This window comes from Panthera uncia, chromosome B4, assembly GCF_023721935.1.
Source record: "Panthera uncia isolate 11264 chromosome B4, Puncia_PCG_1.0, whole genome shotgun sequence".
Classification (NCBI taxonomy): Eukaryota; Metazoa; Chordata; class Mammalia; order Carnivora; family Felidae; genus Panthera; species Panthera uncia.
The window spans coordinates 118,832,309-118,860,082 of NC_064809.1; the positions used below are offsets into that span (position 1 = coordinate 118,832,309).

The following is a 27,774-nucleotide window of genomic DNA, read 5'->3' on the forward strand; positions in this document are numbered from 1 at the left end:
AGAAGTCTAGTAGAATGATAGTAGTTAACATATAGTTTCTATTATATGCCAGACCCTGTTCTAAGTGCTTTAACTTATAAACATTGTTTTGTTTTTGTTTTTGTTTTTGTTTTTTACTTTTCTTAACCCTTGCAACAACCCTACGAGGTAGGTATAACTATTAATAGGAACTATTATTATATCCACTCTACAGATGGAACAATAGAGACTAATAACAACTAACTTACCCAAGATTGCTAGTTTACAGTTGGTGCAGCTGACTGAGTTAAGCTCAGACAGTCTGGGACTGGAGTTAGTGCTCCTAATCAGTAAGCAATACTGCCTCACGAGAATAGTAGAAGCAACGTTCCCACTTATACTGGACCCTACTTACAAAGAGATGCTTGAACATATGTATAGCCATGTGTGTTTTAGTAAATATACACCTACATCCTATGCAAGTAGCACAATCTAAAATCCTGAACTCTCTTCTATCTAGTAAGGATCCAGAACTTAAATATATATGGTCCCTTTCAATTGGATTAGGAAGAAAAACCTCACAGTTCAAACCAAGCAATAGTCTGCAAATATATGCCTTTATATAACAACCCAGACATAAAAATTCATGAGCCAGATTTGGTTTGAGATCTTGAAGAATAATCATATTTAAGTTATGGAAGACCCAAGTCTGCTTTCCTAAGTGCAATCATTGGTTCAAACAGATCAAGTCTGATGAAGGAACACACAGAAAGAAGTCCAGGCCATTGCTATTTCTGGAAGCTCCCAACTCTATAAAAAAGTAAAGAAACGTAAACACATGGTTACTTGATGTGTAGGTTTTCTTAAGTATTTATAAGTTAATAATTTAACAAGTTAATTTTTAAACAAAGCAAAATATGGAGAAGTTGTACTATTTAAAAAGCAATTAAAGCATTTGTAAAAAAAATTTTTTTTAATTTTTTTAATGTTTATTTTTGAGGGACAGAGAGAGACAGAGCATGTGTGGGGGAGGAGCAGAGAGAGAGGGAGACACAGAATCTGAAGCAAGTTCCAGGCTCAGAGCTGTCAGCACAGAGTCCGACACAGGCTCGAACCCACAATTTTAATTCAAAATATACTTGATAGGGACACAGGTTTAAAGTTGCTGAGAGATGTAATCTTGGTGAATATAGGTAAAATTTCAATTGGAGATCCTTTCTGAATGTCCTGGGCCAAATGGCCTTTTCAGTCCCTGTGGTAGACCCTGGTGGAATCTAAACTTTTTCCTTCCCTCCTTCCTTCCTTCCTTCCTTCCTTCCTTCCTTCCTTCCTTCCTTCAATTTATTTAACATTTCAAATGGTTAGGAAGTAAATGAACCAAGTAAGAAGATGGACAGAGATGTTTGTGTACTGTAACACTGTATGAAATAAGAAAATAGTGCTATAGAACCTAAATATTCATATCAATAGGGCACTGGCCTGGGGCGCCTGGGTGGCTCAGACTGTTAAGTGTCCGACTTTGGTTCAGGTCATGATCTCACGGCTCATGAATTCAAGCCCCACATTGGGCTCTGTGCTAATGGCTCAGAGCCTGGAGCCTGCTTCAGATTCTGTGTCTTCTTGTGTCTCTCTGCTCATGCTCTGTCTCTCTCTCTCTCAAAAATAAATAAATATTTTAAAAATTTAAACAAATAGGGCATTGGCATTTTAAATATTGGTCGTTCACAGGATTTTCTTTCCTTCTAACACTATATTTTCTCTTTAGGAAATCCCAAATACTTTCGTATCTCAATTTTCACATCTCAATATATGCTTATGGCTCTAAATTTAAATCTTCAGCCCCTGCCTCCTCCCTGAGCATTCCACACCCAACCACCTAAAGGACACCCCACACCCAACATGACTAACTTTATTTGGTAGCCCACTTGATGAAACCAGAGTCATTCAAAAAGACATCAAATACTTTCTTCTGCATCCTAACGGTTCTCAAATCCATCCCTCTCCTCTTCATCTCTATATTTTTGCCTTAGTTCCATCTCTGGTTATCTTCCACCCGACTTTCACCTTCTAACTCCAATCTTACTTAGGGTGACTAGGTATTGCAAACTGAAATACCAACAGGCAACAGATAACTTAAGTGAATATAACAGGTCAGGTATAGATATTTTGGTGTGGTGGCATCCTGAAGAACACATGCTTTATCTAGAACACTTCCAGTTCTTTAAGTGCAGTACTTGAGTTGCTAGATTTAGCAAATAAAATTCAAGACTCCCATGCAATATTTGGGATGTACTTATACTAAAAACTTAGCCATTATTTAGCTGAAATTCAAATTTACTTGTGTGTCTTGTCCTTTATTCAATAACCCTATCTAGACTTTTCTTCAGAGTAAGAGGGAGGACAAAAAAGATGACTGATGAGGTAGCTAACATATAGTGGGGTTGGAAATTTAGGTTTTGGGTTCAAGAAGATCTAGTTAGTCCCAGGAGATAGAAAAGTCAAAGAAGGCAGGAGCTAATAAAAGTGTTAGAAGTCTGTGGAGTGGATAACGATTGGATCGCTCATCTGTTGGGGGATGAACTGTGTTTCCCCCCAAAATATGTTCAAGTCCTAAGCCGCAGTACTTGTGAATGTGACCGTATTTGCAACTAGGGTCTTTGCAAATATAATTAAGTTAACATGAAGTCATAATGGATTAGGGTGGGCCCTAATGCAATGACTGGTATCCTTATAAGAGGGAAATCTGAACACAGAGACAGAGGGGAAAACCCCATGGAAAAACATAGGCAGAGACTGGAGTGATACTACTACAAACCAAACAATGCTAAGTATTGCTGGTCACCACCAGGAAGAGGTAAGGAAGGATTCTTCTCTAGGGCCTTCAGAGAGAGCATGGCCCTGTTGACACCTTGATCTTGGACTTCTAGCCTCCAGACTGTGAGAGAGTAAATTTGTTGTATTAAGCCATGTAGTTTGTGGTGATTTGTTACAGTTGCCCTAAGTAATGAAACAGCCTACTCCTTTCCCTTCATAACCCACATGGTTACAGAGGACACTTTTGGCAGCAATGTTGGTATGGGACTGGTCTGAAGCAGGGACAACAGGAGTAAAACCAGTGACTACAGCTGAGCTAGTGTCCCTCCCCCTGGTCTGGTACTGTGAGATTTTGGTCATTCTCTGGTAACTGGACGTCAACTATGTAAACTTAGGAACCTATCTGTTGGTCTTGCTAAAGTCTACAGACTCATAGTCAGTCACTCTGCAGAGATAGAACCAGCCCTGATAATAAGTGAGACACTGGTTCCAGTTTGTCCTTGTGGCCCATCGCACACCTTTGCACTTGGGTTTCTAAGAAGACCATCTGCGCTTATAAAAAAATTCCTACTTCTCACTTAAACTAGCTCAAGCTGGCTTCACTGAAGTTCTCTTTGTTACCTGCTACCGAAGACCCATCCCGCACAGTTTATGATTCTCTGTGAGGAATGGGAAAAAGTCCATTCAGGTACTAGTTTTCTAGTTTGTTGCAAAATGTAACAAAATGCCACAAACTGGGTGAGGCTAGAGCTCCAAAATCAAGGTGTTGGCAAGGATGATTCCTTCTGAGAGCCTTGAGGGAAGGATCTATTCCAGGCTTCTCTCCTTGGCTTGTAGATGGCCATTTTCATGTTCATTTGGCATTCTCTCCATGTGTCTGTCTCCAAATTTCCAAGCTTTTTATAAGGACATCAGCCATATTGGATTAGAGTCTCCCCTAATGATCTCATTTTAGCTTGATCACCTCAATTTGACCAGCAATGCAGCAGGAAGCCCATCTGAGACTAGAAGCCCTAAGATATATGCAAAAACTTACTAAGTTACTTTATACCCAGTGGCCAAAGAACAGGTTATTCTTGGCAATAGCCCCACCTTGTTTTCAGAATATGGCTTAGATTCAAAGAAAACTGTGCCAACTCTAATTTCACTAAAGACTTGAGCACAGAAACTTGGTTTAATCCTCTTTGCTTCTCTCACCATCCACTGAAACTTCAGTGCTCTCAAACTAACCCCTCAGACCTAAGAGGCTGGATTTCTAAATTCATAGTTTCACTTTGCTTTGGTCACCATCTTTAATTTTTAAACTTTAACATTCAAATAAAGGTATCAATAAAGGAAAATCCAGTCTGATGTTCATGTAGGACTTTGCAAATTACTTTCAGGACCAAGGGTACAAGGGGGTCCCTAGTCCAGGATCTATTTTGCATGGGTTGAAACAACAAAACTTACAGTCCCAAGGTTTTTTTGTGCGTATTCATTTTAAATGTTCTCACAGATTGCTACATTTCTAAGAAATTTCTATTACTCAAGAAATATTCACAGAAAAATAGCTAAATAGCTTTAACAGAAAAATAGCTATTAAAAATAGCTAAAAAAATAGCTAAAGCCTTATAAATGCCTTCAAAGGGCTTCCAAATATCTTGGCAGGCTCTCTAAGATTCAAAATCTGGTTCTCAAATTTTAGGTTCATAACCCTACCTAGAAAAAACTCACGCTCACCAGTTGATAAAAGATTGATGTGTAAACCAGGATGTCATGGTACTTACCCATGTTGGGGCATAGACATTTTAGGGAAGAGCGTATTCATGTTTACTATTCAAGAAAGCCCCTTTATTGGATTTAAGCAGGTGGATTCAAGCAGCACCAGGCATGCACTATGATGGACACAGGAGTGTATCATCCTATCTCCCCTCCCGTTGCATTCCCTCAGCTGCAGAGGCTATGATGGCTAATATCCACACTAGCCTCAGCTGAAGACCGCCTCTGCATTCAAGATCATGCCCCTTCTCAAGGCAGCCTGCACATTTTGACCGAAAAGCCTTGGTGAAAAGGCTTGGTCTTGTGCTCCAATTCATGACAACCGAGGACAATTTTGTAAGGCCAATTCTGCTCCAAAGGGATTAGCTTAGGCCTTTGTTGTGGCAGCCTTATTTCCCAACCTTTTCCTCTGGCACATTGTTGCTTCATTCATTACTCCATATGTATTGCCTGACAGCTCTCCCCAGTTTATTTCCTGCACGTAAAACTCCATTTCAGAGTCTGCTTCCCAGGGAAACTGATCTGCAAATATGCATAACTGGAGATGCCTATACTATCTTTTTTTTTAACCAAAGATAAGAAGGGCAACAAATACAATAGTCATACAGCAGCTATTTACTTGGCAGGACCTAGACTAGCTCCTTGGGATAAAAAGATGAATGAGGTTACCAGTAGATACTTTAACATACTTACTTAGCCACAGGGTAGAGATGTCTTACTTAGCCACAGGGTAGGAAGTTCCAGGTAGAATCAAGGAAGGTTTCCTGGAGATGATGCCCCATCTGACTCTGGAGGGATAAGTTAAGAGTTTGCCAAGGGAAGGAAGATAAGAAAACATTCTATCTAGATAGAGGGAAGCATCTGTGGTCAGGGTGGTCACAATTACTACTAAATTCATCAGAACATGGAGTTGGCCAGAAGAAGTTTTACGCCACCAAATTCAACTCATTCAGCAAACCAGTCACAATTATAAACAGAGGTGGTGGTTGGCAGGGTGGGTGGAGTAGCACCATACTATTCTCAGTTCTGAGGTCTTAAATTTTAGAGTTTAAAGAAGAGAGTGGAGATAAAGAGTAGTAGTATTAGCATCCAAAATGTGACCTCTCCACTGGGTTCTCTCTTTGGACACTGTAGGGAAGGACACCCCTCTATCAAGCATGCACAAGATTTTCCCTTGAGCCACCTATTAATCTGTACACATCTTCAGCAACTGGGCAATCCCTTCCCTCTAGATGCCTTCTCTCTTTTCTTCCAAGGCCTCATCATTCTTCTTGCCCCTCTGTCCTACCCTAAGGCTTTGCTGATTCTTTCTAGCCTATGATTTATGTGACTACTAAACTGGGGTCATCAATATTATCCTTGGTGGAGCCAGTGGCAGTTTTTAAATACGTTGAGAGAAGAGGCTTCAAGTGCTGTGCTTAGGTGAAGGAGAAGAAGGAAACAGCCCTCTCATTCTCAGCCTCTGAGTGAAACATTTACAATCTAATCCAATCACCTGCTTATGTTGGCCATTTCCTATAATATACATCAAATGCTCTGGTATGCAAATGGTCTGAATTTTTCCTCCTCTTTGTAGCAAAGACTCTCTCTCCCCTTTTCAAAATCCTAGTTTGGAAAGAACCCTCAAAGAGGAATAGACAGGCACCCCATTCCAAGAACAGAGATCTTGATACATAAAATGACACTCAGAGATACCCCAACAAATAAGTGAGAAGCAAAGGTTCAAACCCCGATCTGTCCAAAGCCCATGGATGTTCCACACTGTTCGCGGAATGAGCATTTTCTACATGCCAGTCCAATGTGAGCTGTTTTACACTGGTCATCTCATCTAATTCTCCCAAGAACACTATGAAGGAGATATAAACTCATGGGCAATGCTTTTCAAACAATTCCACCAAAATGCCCTCAACATGCAGAGGAGAGCCAGCTCTCATCCTTGTGTGACCCAGAGATGTATTGTGAGCAGATGCTGTTGTGTGCCCTTGTTTCCTATACAATTTCATTAAAAATGAAGGCTTCGACTCCATAAAATGTTTAATTTTAAAAAGTGATGTCCTTGCCCCTTAAATTCTCAAGTGAAATTGACATTCCATAAACATTTCCCTGTTTATGTTGTGGCTTCCTTCACCTTGCTTCTAGTAAGTGGAAATCTTAAAGTCATCAGCATTAAGTTTGTCTTACCATGGTTTGTGTCAGCAAAGAGCAGGATGTAAGTTGCATGGGAAGAGAAACATTTCCTGTCTTGTTTACCACAGTATCCCCAGCACAAAAAGCAGTACCTGGAACATAGTAGGGGTTCAAACAGTACTTGTTAGAACGACAGTAGGAGGCAATCACTGGAATGTAGGCTTTTGATCAGTAGAAGGATCATTCTCTTAATCCTCATCTTCATTAGGAACTGAGGAACAATCTTGACAACTGCATACTGTGCAAATGTTATATGTATTGTATAGGAAGATAGGAATAGTGTGCAACTTCCCTAAATTAGGGAAATAGCTCCTCTTATAACAAGATTTTATTTTGATTCTTTTTTTTTTTCAATGAGAGGGATATTGAGAGCACAAGAGATAGCAGAGGGACCAATAGATCCCACTCTACCTTGGTTCCAAACGAAATGCCTCAGTAAGTAATATACCAATGGTTACCTGTACTGCTTCCATCCCTCAGTCAGGGACAAGATTTCTCAACCATCCAAACAGTAGACTGGCTGCCTGTTTGTGTCAATCCAGTAATTTTTTCTAACAAGATGGATCATAGAGGTATTTTTCCCCCTTTTATTATCTTCTTTAGGGCAGAATTTATGGGTCTGTAACGTCTGTTGTGATCTGAGTATTTGTATCCCCCCCCCCAATTTATATGTTGAAGCCCTAACCCCCAATATAATGGCATTAGAAAATGGGCCTTTGGAGGTAATTAAGTTGAGCTGAGGTCATGAGGATAAAGCCCCCACTGTAGGATTCATGTACTTATAAGAAGAAGAAACCAGAGCTCTCTCTTGCCACCACATAAGGACACATCTAGAAGGTGGCCATATGCAAACAGAAACAGAGTTCTTACCAGGAATAAACTGGCTGGCATCCCAATCTCAGACTTCAACTCTTCAGATATGTGAGAAAAATAAGTGTCTGTTGTTTAAGGTACCCAGTCAGTCTATGGGATTTTGTTATAGCAGCCCAAGCTAAGACAATATCCAATCATAAATTTCTTTTGCCTTGTTTTAAATCAAAGGGATAGGCTTCTTTCTAGTTTTTATAAAACTGTTGAAAGAAAACAAGCATGATTTCTAGATAAAGGGGCTTCGAGATAGGATTTGTAGATTTTACTTGTTTTCTTTCCTTGTAGTAGCTACACAGCCTTTCCCTGGGAAAGGGGCACCAAAATTTTGGTATAACTTACTTAATAGCAATAGACAATTGTCATAGTGTGTTAATCTCAACTTCTTCCCTTGACAAGGAAAAACTGTTACCTGACCTTGTCACAAAAACGATTTTCCCAAGGATTTCCCATAATAATGATATTTTGTACTGAGAAAAGCAGTTTATGAAATTATATAATTATATTTTTAATAACATATATATTTATAGGCATAAAAAATGTTCTGGATGGATATACACGAGGGTGTTAATTGAAGTTATAACTACATACTGGAATTGTGTGTAATTTTTATTTTTTATATTTTTGCTTACCTATTATAATTCTCGCTTTGATATATCGCTTTTGTAAAAAGAAAAAAAATGTTTCAACTACTAAAATAATACAAGATTCAGAAAAGCTACATAAGTAGCTTTGGAGAGTACCAAAATTACACTTAGATTCTATGGCTTTCAGAAGGAAGCAAGAAAATTAACATGTATTGGGTACTTGCTATGTGTCAGCAATTCTGCTGGTGGTGGTATTATTCCCATTTTACAGATGAGAAAACGAGGTTCAAGAGGGTTACATAAATAGTTTAAAGCACATACTGGTACAAAGCAAAACCAGAATTAAACCAGATTCATCTAATCCCAAGGCCACACTCTCTCCCCTTGACCAGACAGCTTCCAGCACTGCATGATGGAAAGCACCAGACACCTAATTTTACTCATCACCACTCAGGCACCTTGTATACAATAGGCTGTAAATAATGGTTGTACCTAAGTTGCATCTGAGTCAAGTTCCTTTTTACAGCTCAGGGCAAGAGTGCCATGTGAGGCTCAAAGGCATCCACTCGCCCCTTTACTCACCCTCAGTAAAGACAAATAGCTATAAGAATCTTGTTACAGCTGCTGTGCAAAGTCCTGAGTCTTTTAAGAATAAACGTGGCTTTCATTCTCTCTGCTTGTGGTAAAAGCCCATTATTAGGGTGACTTACAGCCCTTTGATAATTCTGAGATACACGTGTTCTTAAGGGAAGCGTCTCTACATCATGCTTGACTGACAATTGGCCTCTTAGTTTAACAACTGGCAAAACATCACAGCGTTGCCTCAATTGCCCTTTGTATCCTTGTCCTGTTGGATGTTTTGTTAAGCATTAATTTGACTGATTCCTCATCACACCAATGAGCTTTGGGCAATTTATTTATCATTTCTCCTTGCCATCACATCACTTCTGGGAAGAGCATAATTGCTAAATATTGTTTTCCCACCATTAAAATGAACATAGTAGCACACTGAACATTGTACTTCATGGAATAAGTTTGGCAAAGTGGCAAATGATTGGTAAAAACCAATATTATAGGTGGAAGAAAGGCTAAGTATGAACAGAATGCAGTTGAGTGATGACACTTAGGGAGTGGAGGAAAATCATCTGGGATATGTGGTAATGGAGGGAAAGTTCCTGTCTTACAACAAGGACTATTTATCTAGTTATGAAGCTCTCATAATGGGCCAGCCCCTGGGCTAAGTGCTTTGCATATGTTATGTGATTCATTCCCACAAGCAGGAGCTGATCCAGGTTGTGTGAAGTTCTGAAGATTACACACTCTGCGGGGGAAGGGGGGAGGTGGGGGGGGTGTCTTTTAGATTATAAAATTCAAAATACAACATGCCCAAGACTCCCTGTGAGGGGCCCATACAAGTGAGGTACCTCAATGCTTAAACTTTCTTAGCTTCCTGGTAAACCCACAAACCCTCTCAAGCATGTACTACCCATTCTACATACAAGGAAGCTCAGTACAGTTAAACATAACCCTGTCACAGAGCTCCCAAGTGGCAAAGCAAATATTCTAACCAGGCTTCCGAAATCCTTAAAAAATTATCCAAAACCACCAAATAGGCAATTCATGAGGACAAACACCCTTGAAACAACAGCACATGTGGATCTGAGAGCTTCCTGGCAGGGCCAGCCCCTGTTAGAGCCTGCAGGGCTTGGAGTTGCAGAAACTTGCCTCAATTCTGCAGGAATTTGCATCTTTCAGATCCATAGAATCTGTAAAGAAAGCCACTATTGAGGAGACAGAAAGACAGGTTTTAATGGTTCTGCTCATTGTGTCTACAAACCAAAAAGCAAGGGAGAAAAAAAATTATTTTTAAGCCACACATACTTAATTCAGCCAGATAAGAAGCTGTCCCAGAGAAGAAGCTACCAGGGTAGCTAGTTAACAGATGAGCTAGTTAACAGCTTGCAGGGCAGAGGGAGTCCCAGTTTGTAGTGTTTTCCAATGTCTACGGTGTCAACACTTCTATTATGACTGGTTTCAATTTATCCATTGTTTGGGTAACTATGGATAGTTTGTTTGGCTGGAAAAATTCCTGAATATTCAGCAATCAGTTCCTGCAAATAGGTATTAGCCATTCCAGCACATCACTGGCCAGAGATGTTTGACTCGGCTATGATGGTCACGGCCTCAAGTCCTTTGGTTTATATAAAGATTTTTCTTAAAATTCAGAGGCAAATATTCTTGGCCTTGGAATCTTGTCTAGTTGGCACAATGGGCAAAGGACTTGAGATTGTTAAATCTCAAGAATGTTAGAGAAATGAGTTAGGGGTTCTTGAGTCTACAGGGACCTGTTTATAAAATCTTTCTGCATCATGTACTCAGCTACTGATATGGGTATGAACCCTCAGCCCCTGTCCTTCCCTACCACTAGCCCTGTTGACGCCCCTCAATCCTCTGCCCTCCCTCCACCTCATGAGCAACAGCCAAGGATAGGACAACTGGTAAAAGCAAAAAGGACTAGTCCAACCTCCTCATTTTACAGATAGGAAACTGAGGCCCAAGGAGAAGAAAAGTGACGAGTCATACAGAATTTTAAATACTCCAAGTGGGACTAAAAGCTAAGTCTTCTGCCTGTCTGTTGTTCTTTCTAACACCTTTCTGTTGAAGTAATTAAACCTTATGATAAACATTTCATGATGATATCTTCGAACCGCACCATATCTTCCAGATTAACTTTGTAGCAACATCAGGAAAGTGATAATTTGGCTGTTTTGGGCACTGACTCATTTCCTTTGTCTCTGCCTTTTTTTTTAGTTTTCTAGAGCTGAAAACACTCATCACTGCACAGGTAAGCTCAGGGCTACCTAATTCAAAGGCCAACAGAAATCAGAGCCTGAGATGGGGCTTGTGTGGAGGCAGTTTATTTGGGGCTATAATCTGGGGAAGAAGGGAGAATCAAGAAAGGTGTCTTATTAAGCTCCTGCAAACCCAGGAGGAGTTTTAAACAATACCTTCCAGAATTAGGGGGTTTCTACAACATGGGACTTTCAGTGCAAAAAAACAGGAAAGTCCTGGGAAAATTAGGATGAGTTGGCCACCCTCAGAAATCATCTACCCAAAGCCAGAAGAGGGGAACATTTATTTACCAGCTACAGTCCTCTATTGGTTAAGTTGCCCTGTGAGACAGATGCCAACTTCCTTGCACTTGCCATGTTGCATACATGGAAGTCAAAACACATTTCTGCAGGTGTCCAAAGAAGAGGAGTAAGAGCAGCCCCAGGGCAGAACGAGATGCAGTACATCTGAGGTGAGGGACTGGAGGCTCACACCTCCGGTGGCTTGGTGCTGCAACAATGGCTGGAGTCAAGCTAGGCTGAGAGGATGCCAGGCAGTGTGCAAGGGGTGTCTGATGCAAAGCATGAAGGTGATGCAGACAGCCTTGGTCCTGAGCTGGCAGAAGTATCAAGTGACCCTCTGGGACCCAGGATATAGTGACTACTAAAGTTGCTCTGCAGCTTACCAGGCTGACCCTTCATGAATCTACCCATGACAAGATGTTGATCTTTACATGGTTTTCCTCCCTTCATCTCTCCCTTCCTCTCTTCCCTCCTTTGTCCCTTCCTCCTGCCACACTTCTGTCATCACTTCTTTTCTTCTCCAATAAATATTTAGTGAGTACCTATAATATCCCAGGGACTATTAGGTACTTGAGATATAAAAATTAACTAAACACAACCCTTGCCCTCAAGAAGCATGTAGAGGAAGAACCACCAATCATAAAACAGGTAGTTAGAATACAATGCAACTCTGGTAGAGAAATGGGCAAGAGAAAAATGGGACAAAAAAAACTTTGACACAGGAAGGAACATATATGGTTTATAATAATAGCAGATAATTTTGATGGGGTGCTGACTGTGTTCCAGACAATGTTCTGAAGTCTTTCTAGTACCAACACATTTCATCCTTACAACAGCCCTAGGAAGGAGAGGCAATCATTACCCTGATTTAGAAATGAGAAAACTGGACTACTGAAACTTTTCCAAGGTTTAAGGCACAATGGCACACACTATAGCTGGTCATCAAAACCCATTTTCTTTCCTTCTAGGGCGCTCAGCTAGATCGCACTGTTCAGCCTCCGTTGCAGTGAGGTGTAGCCATGTGACTGAATTCCAACTAAAAGACATGTACTATTTCCAGGCCTGACCCATAAAAACCTTCCATGTATATCCTCCATATGCTTTTCCCCTTCTGGATATCTAGAAAGGATGACCTTGGAAAGCACATGTTGAAAGTGGTTGAGTCTCTATCAGTCTGGGTCCCTAAATAGAGCTGGGCTTGTCCCACTGATTATTCACCTGCTCAGCCCTGTTACTTGAACAAGAAATAAATTCTATTGTGTTTGAGCCATTATAGATCTTTGGGTCTTTTTGTTAACAGCAATAACTCCACCTACTTTATAAGTCTCTCTATTAATGCCATTAGTCTACTGTAGTTAATATAAGTACATACGAGAAAGTAGCAGAAAATTAGATTGAAAAGATAAATGAAGGGTGTCATGTAACATATAAAAAAGTCTCACCCTTTTTTTACTCTCAGAAGTACGGAATAATTCTTTTAAGACAGAGCAGAAGAAAATAAAAGGGTAGATATAGTTCCAGTTGGGAAGAGAGGATAGTTGACGGAGGTCATGTCTAAAGTGCTCTTTTTTTTCTGAGCAATAAGAAGAACAGTCATCTTCCTGAGGGCGTGCTAGCTGTGCCCGCGTGGAGGTGGGTTGTGAGGGAAGAGGCTGGGAGCTTGAGAAAAGTGGTGAAGATCAATAAGGTGAGATGCAGCAGTTAAAAGAGCAGACTTAGGAGCTTATATCCATCATGATCCTGTAAGGAAAACAGACATCACTGGTAGGCATTTCAAGTAGTGAGGTACTTAACACAGGAAATTAGGGGCTCGCAGGATGGGCAGGAAGTCTTGACAAGCTAAATTCAGGGAGCTCCCCACTAGCTTTCAGCTTCCTTGCCTCAGAGCCAGAGAGCTACAACCACCCAACCCAGAAGCCTGCAGGAAACCACTGACAACTTCATATACCTCTACAGAGCCAGGCTGGTGAAATGGCAGAGAAATGTGGCAACTGAAAAAAAAAACCTCACATTTGGGAGGTCCATTTTTGTGTTTTATAAATGTAACTGCAATTCTTTAAAACGTACTCCATCAAGACATGTGATATATGTCCCTTCCCCTAGAAATAGGATAGGCTTATGACTGCTTAAGCCAGCAGAATAGGATGGAAATGAAGCTATGTTACTTCTAAGATTAGTTTATAAAAGGCCTTGAAGATTCCTGTTTTGCTTCCTGAGAAGAGTCATGCTAGGAGCCCTGAGCTGCCATGTAAGAAGTCTGACTACTCCAGGCCACTCTGCTGTCTGGAAGCACAAGCCACATAGAGAGGTTTATAAGAGGAGGCAGGAAGGTCAGAGAAGGCAGCGAGGCCATGGTAGCAGAGGGACAGAAGATGTAATGATAAAAGTAGAGGTTGGAGTGATATGGGCCATAAGCCAAGGAATGCTGGCAGCCTCAAAAAGCTGGAAAAAGACGAAGAAGTAGGTTGTCCCCTGGAGCCTCCAGAAAGAACGCAGCCTGGCTGACCCATTTTAGACTTCTGGCCCCCAGAACATACATTGCTTTAAGGTATTACGTTTAAGGTAATACGTTGCATCAATAACAAACTAATACAATGCCTGACGCTAAATACACTCTCAGTAAATATTTCTTAGTAAATAAACAGATGAATAAGGCTATAAGCATCTCTTCTCATAAACACATGGAATTGTACTCCCACATAATTTTAAAAGAATAATTTATTGTCTGATATCTAAATATTAGGAGGTATGATATTCTCAGTTCCCCTAAACTCCTAAACCCAGACTAAATGTAGGCAGGAATGAGTCAAATAGAAAGTATTGTGTTTTAAGAAAATTTACTGAACACTTACTATGTGCTTTATTTACTGTCTTTCACTTAATCCTCACAAGAACCCTACAAGGTATGTACTACTAGATCATCCACAGAGGCATTAAATAATTTGTCAAAGGTCTCATAGCTCACAAGTGATAAGGCAAGGATTAGAACCAGGCTGACTGACTCCAAAGTTCAAGTATGCAGACTTTATAGTACATTGCCGTGGTGTGGGAAAAGAATAGCACAAGATGATGGAAAGCCTAGTGCACCGGGAGTCTCCAGATTAGGGTCCAGACTTTCCCCTGTGTGACCCTGGGTGAGAAGGTGAGGTGATGATTGAAATAAAGGTCGGAGTGATGGTCTTAATTCGGGGTCTGGTTTCTTCTTCTGAAAAATAAGGACGTTGGGCCAGATGACCTTTAAAGTCTCCTTTAGAACAGGGTTTCTGTATGCATTTCCAAGTTAAAGAAAAATCACACATGCTGAGTGAAATAAGGACAGGGTAGCAGCATACTCTGCTTGATGTGCTGAAGGAATCTGTTTCCCTTGGTGAACATCTGGTTAAGTTGCGGTATCCATCTGCTTATGTTATCTCCTTACCACCATGGTTTTATAAAGGGAACAAAGATGAGTATGGTAGACTGATTACAAAAACGGCCTAATTCTTCACTCCTCTCTGTAGCTATGCACTTTGCAACGGAAATTTGCAGTTCTTCCCATTAAGAAATGGAAACCATTTCCCCACCCTTTGAAGGTGGTCTGCTTCTGTGACTTGCTCTGCTTAGCAGAATAGCAGAAGTAGTGGTGTGACAGATCTGAGCCTGGGCTTCGCACTCTTCCAGGCTCTCTCAGGACTCTACCTGGTCTCAGGTTAGCCTGCTGGATGATGAAAGACCACGGTGAAGCAGAACCAAGCCATCTGAGTCAAAGCCATGCTAGATTAGCCAGCCCCTGACCAGGCTGTCAGCAGACCACAGATGCCTGAACAAGCCCAGCCAAGATCAGCCAAGACCAACCCAGAACAGCAGAACACCTAGCCAACTATAGACTTGTTGGATGCCACTATGGCTGGGTTTTTTCCCCCGCTGAAGCTTTATTGTGGCAATAGATAATTAACATTGTTAGCTTTCAAGCAAAGCAGAAAATATGGTAAATGAATTATGCCTGTATTCATCAGAATAATCCATCAGGAAAATTAATCTAGGTTGCAAGTGACAGAAATCTGACCTAGACTTGCTTACACACACAAGGGATTTATTGAATTATGTTACTGAAAAGTCCAAAGATGGACACAGCTATATCTAGATGCACCAAATTTGTCATTGGGAACTTGATTCCTTCCATCTCTTGGTTCTACTCTTGTCTGTCTTAGCTTCGTGTTCATGCAAATACTCCCTCATGGGGCAAGATGGCCACCAGCAGCTTCCAGCTTAACTCTGTTGTATTCATTGTTAAGTAGAAAGAGGATCTCTGTTCCCCAATAATTCATGTAAAAGTCTTAGGGACAACTTTCACTGGACTGACTAGAATCACACACCTACCCCTGTTTTTTCAAGGAGATATCCTGGGCCTAGGCTTGGGTCATGCAGCCAACCCCAGAGAAAGGGGATGGCTGGTATGGAAACCACACAGACTAAGAACAAACAGAGGGGGTTCCCTAAAGGAAAATTAAAGTAGTGCTATCAAAAGAATGGGCAGTAAATGAAAACAATATATGATTTCTATACTCTTCAATATTACTAATGAATTAGAGAGAAAAGAGAGTGATGACTTCTTAGCATTGATTCTTCCGCAGAACAGCAAGTGGTTCACCCCTACCCAGAAAAACATTTCAACATTAATGTCAAAGTAGCTATTACTATATGCAGTTCTTCCTCCACCCCACCCAAATTTTTGTCAAAATCAAATTTTGATCACATCTACCACGTAAGTAGATAATAAGATCAAATGCCCATACACATGAAAGGAAGGTTTTGTGACAGTCCTAGAAGCTATGAGGTATCTGAACTTGATCTCAAAGATTCTTGAAGTGTACCCATAATCTTCCTGAATCATAAAATTGGTTCCAAGTCCTAATTAGAGACATAGCATAGTGCAGTGGTTAAGAGCACAGATTCTGAATACAGTCTGCACATGTTTGGGTCTCTGCTCTTATTGCTTTATGACACTATGTGACTTCGGGGAAGTTCAATAGTCTTTCTGTGCCTGTTTTCTCATCAGTATGTAGAGATTATAGAATTTACCTTGTAGGAAGAGTAAATGAGTCATAATGTACAAAGAACTTGGAACAGTATCTGGTATGTGGTAAGAGCTTAAAGTGTCAGCTATTAATCATCTGGGAGGATGCATGTGGAAACAAGTCCTTTGAACCTGGGGTAAGAAAGTGTGGTACCATAAATCAAAGATGTATGACCTTGGCTGAGTCACTTATCGTCTCTGGGATTATTTTACTTCTTCATTTACAATATGATGGAAATTATATCTACCTTGCTTACCTCACAGGGCTGCCACAGGATCAGAGGAGATGATGAGTTCTAACTACTTTGAAAACTCCAAGTCCCTTATTAATATTAATCATCGCCATCCAGATTATCTGATTTGTGTGTTAGCAGAGAAGTTTTTCATCTGACGCTGCTCTGAGTAAGGAATCATTAGGAAAGATAATCTTTTGCTGAAATAAAATAATGGACTCCTCAACCAAACCCAGTTCAAAAGTCAACAGGACTATTATGTGATTTGAAATATCCACTGCCACCTTGATGCTTAACATGAAGTAAAGTTGATTGTAATGGAAAGGGTATTAAAAAATTGGGGGCCAGGACATCTGGATTTTAGTTCCTGGTTCTGCTGTTAACTTACTATATCATCTTGGGTGAGTCATTTTATTTCTCTGAAGTTCTCTAGTCTGTAAAATGAGGCATGTTTGCTATACTATGACTGCATGGTTCTTGTGACAGAGAAGTTCCTAGGCATTAGGGTTCTGATTGTTTCTAGGTAGAGGATTACTCATCACTAGTGTTAAATGAATCTGAATCTCTGGAAATCTCTGAATCTCTGGAAAATACATCTTCCCAGATGGCATTGTATTATAAATACAATATTTGGTTAAGAGAATATACCTAAGAGTATATGTTGAAACCACAATGTCTTTGTCTCTGGAATTCCCCACGAATATAAGCACAGACCAACTTATAAATGCTCCAGAACAACAGCAGTCTTCCTTTTTTCAGTCCTACAAGGCATCTGGAAATGTCCTCTTCCATGGACCCTCTCCCACTGTGCTTGCCTTGGGACTCTGTCAGGTCTTCTAAGAGGCTCTTTCAGCAATTTCCTCCTATAGTCTACAAGGCCCTATGCAGAGGCACCTGGGTGGCTCATTCAGTTAAGCATCTGACTTCAGCCCAGGTCATGATCTCACAGTTTGTGAGCATGAGCCCCACTTCAGGTAAGCCTGCTTCTCTCTCCCTCCCCCTCGTTCACTTGCACCCTGTCTCTCCCAAAACAAAAAGGCCCTATGCAATCTGCTCCCCAACACCAACCTGACTTCTTTTCCTCCTTATTCACTGTGTACCAGACAAGTGGGGCTTCTGGCTAGTCCTGGACCAGATCAGAGTTTAATCCTGCCTCAGTGCCTTTGCACTGACTGTCCTTCTACCTGAAATTATCTTCACCTAAATAGCCCCATGGCTCCTTCCCTCACTTCCTTCCTTCAGGTTTCTGCTTCCCTAACCACCTCATGTAACATAGCAAACCTTCCCCACTTTGCTCTGATGTTCCTTAAATTAGGTACCAGCTAAGATGTGATAACCAAAAAATCCAAAAATGATGTGGCTCATATTAGATAGAGGTTTATTTCCTTCTCATGTAAAGTCAAGAATTGAACAGTCTAAAGCTGGGACTCTGCTATCTTCCGCACTTGGCTTCCAAGGATGGTTCAGTCAATGCTATTTCCCAGCCAGTGGGAAAGAGAAAGAGAGGTTCCAAGGCAAGTAGCTTTACCCTTCAGCAAATGGCCTGCAAGTTACATGAAATGCTTCCACTCATAATCCACTGGCCTGATCTTGGTCACAAAGTTTTACCCACGTGCAAAATGGGGAGGAAATGTATGGCCACATCACTAGCTAAAACTTGAGGTAGGGGTTCTTCTTCTAAAAGATGAAAAAGAAAAACTTCTGTGAAACAAGTGAAAAGTTTCTGCCACACTCTATTCACTTACTATATTTATCTCTATACCACCTACTGCAATCTAATGGCCTATAGATTTACATGTTTGTTTTTGTCTCCCCACACTAGAATATGAGCCCCATAAAGTTAGGGAACTTTTTTTTACTGCTGTATCTCCAACCCTTAGATAAGTGCCTAACAGTAGGCACTCAATAAAGACTTACCTAGTGAGTAAATTATTTTTTCCTCTTCTGTTGTTAGGCACTCATTTCTCTGTGATTTACTTTGGATCTCACAGATCCTAATTTTCCTGGTTTCTAGTATTGACATTCTGGTCCTACTTCCTCTTGGAACTCCCAGTATTTAAGAACAGGGTGTCATCCTTCTAGATCCCATATTAGGTAGCCATAATGCTTAGCAGAGGACTTTTGGTTTAGAAGGAGGAGTTAAGAGGAAGTGCTATTTTTAAAAATTAATTGGCTTTATTCTTTATTTTTTAACTTTTTAATGTTTATTTATTATTGAGAGACAGAGTGAGACAGAGCATGAGCATGGGAGGGGCAGAGAGAGGGGGAGACACAGAATCCAAAGCAGGCTCCAGGCTCTGAGCTGTCAGCACAGACCCCAACGCGGAGCTCGAACTCACAAACCACGAGATCATGACCTGAGCTGAAGTTGGATGCTTAACCGAATGAGCCACCCAGGTGCCCCTGGCTTTATTCTTGAGGCAGTTATAAGTTTGCAGAAAAATTGGACAGAAAGTACAGAGAATTCCCACATACCTACTTTCTGTCCTCATACGATTTCTCCCATTATGAGTGTCTTGCCTTAGTGTGGTGTATTTGTTATGATGAATGTCCCAATGGTGATATATCATTATTAACTAAACTCTGAGTTTACTTTAAGGTTCACTCCTTGGTTGCATAGTTCTATGGGTATAATGCCATGTACTCAGCATTACAGCATCATACAGAATAATTTCATTGCCCTAAAAATCCCTTGCACTCCATCTATTTCTTCTCTCCCTATCTTTCTCCAAGTTCTTGGCAAGCACTGATCTGTGTACTACCTTTCTACTTTTGCTTTTTTCCAGAACAACACATAGTTGGAGTCATATAGTATGTTGTCTTTTCAAATTGGCTTCTTTCACTTAGCAATATGCATTTATGCTTCTTCCATGTTTTTTCATAACCTGATAGCTCATCTCTTTTTATTGATGAATAACATTCTATTATATGGATGTACTATGGTTTGTGTATCATTCACTTATTTTTTTTTAAACATTTATTTATTTTTGAGACAGAGAGAGAGCATGAACAGGGGAGGGTCAGAGAAAGACGGAGACACAGAATCTGAAACAGGTTCCAGGCTCTGAGCTGTCAGCACAGAGCCCGACACGGGGCTCGAACCCACGGACCGCGAGATCATGACCTGAGCCCAAGTCGGACACCCAACTGACTGAGCCACCCAGGCGCCCCTCATTCACTTATTAAAGGACATCTTGGGGCGCCTGGGTGGCGCAGTCGGTTAAGCATCCGACTTCAGCCAGGTCACGATCTCGCGGTCCGTGAGTTCGAGCCCCGTGTCAGGCTCTGGGCTGATGGCTCGGAGCCTGGAGCCTGTTTCCGATTCTGTGTCTCCCTCTCTCTCTGCCCCTCCCCCATTCATGCTCTGTCTCTCTCTGTCCCAAAAAAAAATAAATAAAAAACGTTGAAAAAAAAAATTAAAAAAAAATTTAAAGGACATCTTAATTCTTCCAAGTTTTGGCAATTATGAATAAAGCTGCTATAAACATCCATGTGTTGGTTTTTGTGTGGACATAAGTTTTCAATTCATTAACTTAAATAAGAGTGACTGCTGGGCCATATGATAAGCCTTAGTTTAGCTTTGTAAGAAATAGGTAACTGTCTTCCAAAATGGCTGTCCCAGGGCACCTAGTTGGCTGAGTCCATACAGCATGGGCCTCTTGATCTCAGGGCTGTAGGTTCAAGCCCCATGTTGGGTATAGAGATTACTTTAAAATAAACAAATAAATAAATAAATAATCAATCTCCAAAATGGTTGTCCCATGTTGGATTCCCACCATCAATGAATGAGAGTTCTTGTTGCTCCAGACCCTCTCCAGCATTTGATGTTGTCACTACTTTGGAACTTAGCCATTCTATAGGTGTGTAGTGGTATGTCACTATTTGATTTGCAATTCTTCAACGACATACAATGTTGAGCATCTTTTCATATGTTTATTTGCCATCTGTGTATCTTCTTTGGTGAGGTGTCTATTCAAAGCTTTTGCTTATTTTTTTAATTGTGTTTTCTAATTGTTGAGTTTTAAAAGTTCTTTGCATATTTTTGATACAAGTCTTTATTCAGATACGTGTTTTGCAAATATTTTTTCCAATTCTTTGGCTTGTCTTTTCATCCTCTTCAGATACATTTTTAAGTGTATCTTTTAAAGTATTCCATCATAAGGATGCCTGGGTAGCTCAGTTGAGCGTCCAACTCTTGATTTCGGTTCAGGTCACGATCTCACAGTTAATGGGATCGAGACCCATGTTGTGCTCTGTGCTGACAGCGCAGAGCCTGCGTGGGATTCTCTCTCCCTCTGCCCCTCCCCTGCTTGCACGCACACTGTCTCTGTCAAAAAATAAATAAATAAACTCAAAAAAAATTAAGTATTTGGGGCGCATGGGTGGCTCAGTCGGCTAAGCGCCTGACTTCGGTTCAGGTCATGATCTCAGGTTTGTGGGTTCGAGCCCCGCATCAAGCTCTGTGCTGACAACTCAGAGCCTGGAGGCTGCATCAGATTCTGTGCCTCCCTCTCTCTCTGCCCCTCCTTCACTCATACTCTGTCTCTCTCTCTCTCTCAAGAACATTAAAAATTATTTTAAAAATTATTCTATCATCTAGATGAAAGAGTGGCATATGAAAAACTAAGAAGTGTCCCTTCCTCTGCCTCCCCTTACTAATATTTGAAAACTTACCATTTTATATATGTAAGGAATTCTGGAAGCAACTCTATTAATTCTTTGACTTCACATGATACAACACTTAAATCATGAATATGTACATTACTTCTTTTGACATAGGGTTAATTTTACAAAGTCACACAGTGGAGGGAACTTCCCAAAATTAGAACCCAGGTTTTCTGACCCCTGGCCTGATATTCTTTCTTATCCATCACACTGACTCCTCTCATCCACACTTTTTTGATTCTTATTCCTCATATAAAAATTTGTTTTGAGAGGAAAGCTTAAGTTTCCAGCCTTGTTTATCAGCAACACAAAAATTTTATATTAGCTATACAAGTATTATTTTGATTTCCAGTGTCAGAGCCCAACTGAAATGGCCTTAGGCATAGAAGGGCAAAATAATCAAGTAAGGTAACTGAAAAATCTGAGGACTGGATGGATCCAGTGGCTGGGAGTAATTAATCTCTTGATCTCTTTCTCCATCTCCCCTCCTCCTTCCCCTCCCCCTCCCTTTTTTTCTCTCAGCTCTGTTTTCCTTTGCAAAAACTTCATTTTCAAGCCAACTTCTCCTGGCAATGACAACGGCCACCAACAGCTTCAGGCTCCTATTATCTTGACTCATCCAAGAAAAAGAAGCTCCTCTTTCCTTATAGCTCTAGCCAAAATTCCAGATAGGGCTCTTAGCCCAGCTTGGGACACATGCTCAACTCTGAACCAGTTACTTGGCCAAAGAAATACAGCCTAGGACACAGGCCTTTCCTGTTACCTAACCTGAACCTCAGACACCAAGAGTGAGGTATGTGCTAAGGTTCTACGTGCTTTAGCATACATTCGGTCATGTGATTCCCAAATTAGAGCCTGCATCAGAATCATCTGGCAGGCTTGTGATCACAGGAACCCCACCTCCAGAGCTTCTGATTCAGTAGTTTTGTGTTGAGGTGTTATGCCCAGAATTCGTGATCCCCAAAGACCACCAGGGAGCCGAGTCCGATGCAAAAGCAAAAGAGCCTTTATTCGAGCTAGCTCAAGCTCAATCCCCTACCTGCACCTACGCAGCGGTGAGATACCAGGAAGAGAGAGTTTCAAAAGGACAAAGGTTTTATTGGGGCCTAGGGGCAGTTGGTGAGGTAATGGCTATGGCCTCAGCCGATTGGTTGGGGAAGGGTCCTGGGGAAGGGTCCGAGTCCTGTTAGGCAGGTGAGGGGGGGTTACTCAAGGGGAGGAGGTGTGGTCAAGGTGAAGGACCCAGAACAAGATGGAGTCGGCCTGCATAGGCCCGCCCTTTCAGGGGGCCTGAGAATTTGCATTTCTAACAAGTTTCCATTGGGTGCTGATGCCACTGGTAGGGGGATCACACTTTGAAAACCAGATTACGAAGTCATTGATTCTTCATAACAAACCCATGAGGGGCACCTGAATTGGGTCAGTAAAGTAAGGCCCACACAGTAGTGGCAGAGCAAGAGAGCCTGAAGTCCTGACAGCAGAGTCCAAGCTCATCCCACCTCTCATTCAAAGAAGCAACTGCGATATAAAACAACCAAGACAAAAACCATTTTGATGCTAAGATATAACCCAAGGGGAGAGTGGGCAAAGGAAAAGGAGAAATACATCCAAATTATGAGACTCCTGATCCTTCCTAAAGAAGATGTCAGTGATCTAGTTAAGGATAGAAATATAGAGTAGAAATCATGGGGGTGCCTGGGTGGCTCAGTCAGCTAAGTGTCTGGCTCTTGATTTAGGCTCAGGTCATGATCTCACAGTTCGTGAATTCGAGCCCCATGTCAGCTCTGTGATAACAGTGCAGAGACAGCTTGGGATTCATTCATTCTCTCTTTCTCTCTCTCTCTTTCTTTCCCCGCCCCCACCCTGCTCACACTCTTTCTCAAAATAAGTAAGTAAACATTTAAAAACAAAGAGTGGAAATCATGAAAATAAGTATGTAAAAATATGCAGATGTTTAAATTGTTCAAAAGGCAGGTTAACTTAGGTTATGCTCTGGTATCTTTAACAAGAAAATAAGGAATTTAATGTTCATGACAGAAATGCAAATGGTGAGTGGAAATGAGGAAGGAAAACAAGCTGAAAATTGACAGCAATGGTGTGTATACACAAGTGCGTGTGTGCATATGTGTATGTGCGTGTGTGTGTGTGTTTCTGAGTATGGTGAAGGGTGTTACAAATATTCTAACACCAACTGAGAACTACACCAACTCCTCTGTAAAAAGTTCAGTAACTCACTGTATTCAACAAGAAAAACCAGCAGCAGCAACAACAACCTATCTGCAAGAGGTATGTTTAAAATCGAAGATAATAGACTTACCCTGAAGAGTCTAATGCAGAGGCTGCAAACTGAAATGCCCATGGGGTCAGGTGAACAACTTAAACCAGTTATGGGCCAGGGGAGGAGTAGCTGGGACAGAGGCAAAGGGGCTGCCACTATTCAGTTCCAGTTGACTGTTGCTTTTCTGAATGTGGGTGAGTTTGTGGATTTTTTAAAGACAAGATGGAAATCTGGATTTTCATCTAAAATCTCCAGATTTTTGACAAACTAAAATATTTTAAGAATACTGTAAACAAAAAAATATAGTGGGCTACACTGGGCTTGTGAAACCCACTAATCTGCAATTTCAGGTCTGATGTCTCTGATGCCTGAGCTTTAAACAAAGGAAAGAGGAAAAGAAGCTCAGTGGTCCCAGTGCCAAAAAGTGGTCACATAATTGAAAAAGAAATAATAATGATAATAATAAAAATTATTATTATTAATGTTTGTGTAGCTCTGTATAGGCTACAGGAGACTTTGACCAGCTTTACATCAAGGATCTCCTTACCAACCAGGCAGTAAAAAAGCAGATTGGGTTATTATGCTTAATTTATTTTTTTTATTTTTATTTTTTGATAGAGAGAGGGCCACAAGTGAGCGAGGGGCAGAGAGAGAGAGGGAGAGAGAGAGAGAATTCCTCGGAACCTAAAGCAGGACTCTTGAGCTCACCAGATGTAGGACTTGTGCTCACCCAATGGGAGGTTTGAACTCATAAACCATGAGATCATGACCTGGGCTGCAGTCAGATGCTTAACTGACAGAGCCACCTAGGTGCCCCTATTAAAGATGCACCCAGGTGTTTATTTTAAAGATGAGGAAACTGAGGCTGAGTGATTAAATCACTAGTCCAATTATCAGCTAATACATGGAAAATCCCATACCTGGGACCCAGCTGTTCTTCTGGATCTAGCTTCCATGCTTTGGATGCATTCTGATTGCCACACAACTGTGAACAGTAAATAATTCTCTCAAGAATGGAATAATCTTTGACTTTCTTTTGAGGGGGATTTAGGGGGAGAGGAGCAGAGAGAGAGGGAGAGAGAGAGAGAGAGAGAGAGAGAGAGAGAGAGAGAGAGAGAATCTCAAGCATGCTCTACACTCACTGCATAGCCCAAGGTGGGGCTCAATACCAGAACCCTGGGATCATGACCTGAGTTGAAATCAAGAGTCTGGTGCTCAACCAACTGAGCCACCCGAGCACCCCAAGAGTGGAATGATCTTTGGATTAGCTTACCCTACTGCTTACAAGTCACTAAAAGATCCTCCTTGGTCCACTCCTTCTCTTTCACTTCACTCCCCTTTGTTCATTCGAGATCTCACTTCCTTTGTCCCTTGTTGAGTGAGGATCATCTCTGGTTTGATATATTTCACCTATTGAACCCCTTTCTAGACAAGACCATGCCACCAGGCAGACCTACCCCCTTCCAGACCATCACATACAATACCTGAGCTAATTTTTCAGCAGCCTGTGTGACTATTGTCCCCACTTTATAGATCAGGAAGCTGAAGCTCTCATGACCTCTGAGTTTTACACTCTCCCTTCCATTTTCCTTTTATTAGCCCAAGGATGATAGGGATGATGTCAATGCCCAGTGCTAACTTGACAGGGTGTGGCTTAGGATGAGGAATTAAAAATAAGCAAATTTATACTCAACCATTTTAAATCATTTCATATACTATTCCCTCCATTTTATACTGTTTCCTTTACCCAGATAACACCATTCATGTCCATGCTCCTCCTTTGCCTGGCTAACTTCTATTCACCTTCTGGGTCTCAGCTTAGATGTCACCTCTACCCAAAGGCCTTCTCTGAGCTCCACTTCCATGTACAGGCCGGGTAAACTCCTCATGTAATTATATAGTCCCCTGGGCTTGAAACTGCAGTGTGCTAGGCAATAAGGAAACAAAAATTAAAAGGTGAAACTCCAAGAGCTCCTGATCAAGCTTGAGAAGGAAGGAATGAAGGAATTATGTTTCCTGACTGGGATAAATGGATCAGACAGAAAAATATTAGGGGGAAAAAAAAGAGGATTACATGGGGTATTCAATGTCTCTGCACAGAGGGAAAAGGCTGGGGGCATGGAAGTACTCATAAAAACAGAGGTGTTTGGGGCGCCTGGGTGGCTCAGTTGGCTAAGCGTCCAACTTCGGCTCAGGTCATGATCTCATGGTTTGTGAGTTTGAGCCCTGCAACAGGCTCTGTGCTGACAGTTCAGAGACTGGAGCCTGCTTCATATTCTGTGTGTGTCTCTCTCTCTGCCCCTCCCCTGCTCTCTCTCTCTCTCTCTTTCTCTCAAAAACAAATAAACATTAAAAAAAAAAAAAAGAGGTGTTTTTTGTGGCTACTTCAGATATTCCACAGAAACTCAGAAACCTGGCTTTGAGAGAGACCTTAAAAATCATGTGGTATAACCCATATCCAATGCAGAAGTTCTATTACTCTGGAGTTTGTCAGGGTTAAATAAAGTATTGTACGTTTTGTTAATTCAACAGACATTCATTAAACAGCTCTTAAGTTCAAGAGATACACTGGCAGTGTAAAGTTGAAAAAGCGCATGGTTTCTGCCCTGAAAAAACTTGTTAGGTAGCTACATACTAGAGAATTAATGGTCACTTATTTATCCATTCAGCAAATATTTGTTCCATTTTCTATATGCCAATACGGTAACTTGAAAGATTGGGATTATCATCATCTCCGTGTAATAAATCAGAAAGTTGGGTCTCAGATAGGTTAAGTAATTTATCAAAGGTTGCACAGTTATGGTATCTGGTACCATCCTAAGTGCCTCTCACCCATTAGCTTATTTATTCTGCACAACAGCCCCCTAGGAAATAAGTGCTTTTGTTACCTTCATTTTCCATTTAAGGAAATTATGCTCAGAGATCTTCCCCAAAGTCACACCCCCAATAAATGGCAGAGCTAGGACTCAAACTCAGGCAATCTGGTTCCAGCATCCGTGCTCTTTAACCATCATATTATATACATAAGTTATTCAACCAGAGCTGTCAATACAAGCATACCTCAGAGCTATTGCAAGTTCAGTTCCAGATTATCCCAATAACACAAATATTGCAATAAAGTGAGTCAAATGAATGGGGGAAAAAATCTTGTCGTTTGCAACAACATGGATGAGCTAGAGAGTATTATGCTAAGCGAAATAAGTCAAAGACAAATACCATATGCTGTCACTCATATGTGGAAGATATAAAACAAATGAGCTAAGGGGAAAAAAAAAATAGAGAGGCGAACCAAAAAACAGACTCTTAACTATACAGAACAAACTGATGATTACCAGAGAGGAGGTGGGGGTGGGATGGGTTGAATAGGTGATGGGGATTAAGGAGTGCACCTGTGATGAGCACCGGGTGATGTATGCCAGTGCTGAATCACCATATGGTACACTTGAAACTAATATAACACTGTATGTTAATTAATTGGAATTTAAATAAAAACTTTAAAAAATACTTTATTGACAAAAAAATGCTAACCATCATTTGAGGTTTCAGCAAGTCATAATCTCTGATCACAGATAACTATAAGAAATATAATAGTAATGAAACAGTTTGAAAAATTGCCAGAATTACCAAAATATGACACAGAGACATAAAGTGAGTAAATGCTGTTGAGAAAATGGTACTGATAGATTTGCCCTATGCAAGGTTGCCACAAACCTTCAATTGGCAAAAAATAAAACAAAGCAAAACAAAACAATGCAATATCTGTGAAACACAATAAAAATGAAGCATGATAAAATAAGGTATGCCTGTACTGGAGAATCATATAATGAGTAACAATGCAACTGTCAGTTCTTTTAGTGTCCTTGATTTTCATTTTTCTCTCCATTCCTTATTGTCCCATTAACTCCACCATCAAAAATAAACAACAGAGAAAGAAAAGGACACAATTATCTGGGGTGATTTTAGCAATAGGCTGGGAATATTGCTTAGAGTGGGGGCTCTTACCTTCAGGGGACTGAAGACTTCTAATTTTCTGCAATCATCTACACACTTCAGTGTGAATGAGCTTATCTGCTTTTTTCTAAGGAGAAAGTCTGCAGCTTTCACAGAATTCCTTAAGAGACTTGTGATGCATTAAGGCGAAGGACCACCTAAAGAAAAAAAGCCAGTTAGCTTACTGGAGGCAAGCCAAATATTGGGCACTTCCATACTTTATTATTAAAAAACCCAGAAGTCAGGA

At 40.9% G+C, this 27,774-nt stretch overlaps 1 long non-coding RNA gene across 1 annotated transcript; it reads right to left on the reverse strand.

The window, feature by feature from the left end:
• Nucleotides 1–582: 582 nt before the first annotated feature.
• Nucleotides 583–27,680, reverse strand: LOC125919475 (uncharacterized). Its single transcript, XR_007456797.1, has 4 exons — nucleotides 27,540–27,680; nucleotides 6,712–6,809; nucleotides 5,224–5,318; nucleotides 583–768 (listed from the first exon to the last, which is right to left on the reverse strand). It is a non-coding gene; the product is annotated as an uncharacterized LOC125919475 (long non-coding RNA).
• Between the last annotated feature and the right edge of the window lie 94 nt (nucleotides 27,681–27,774).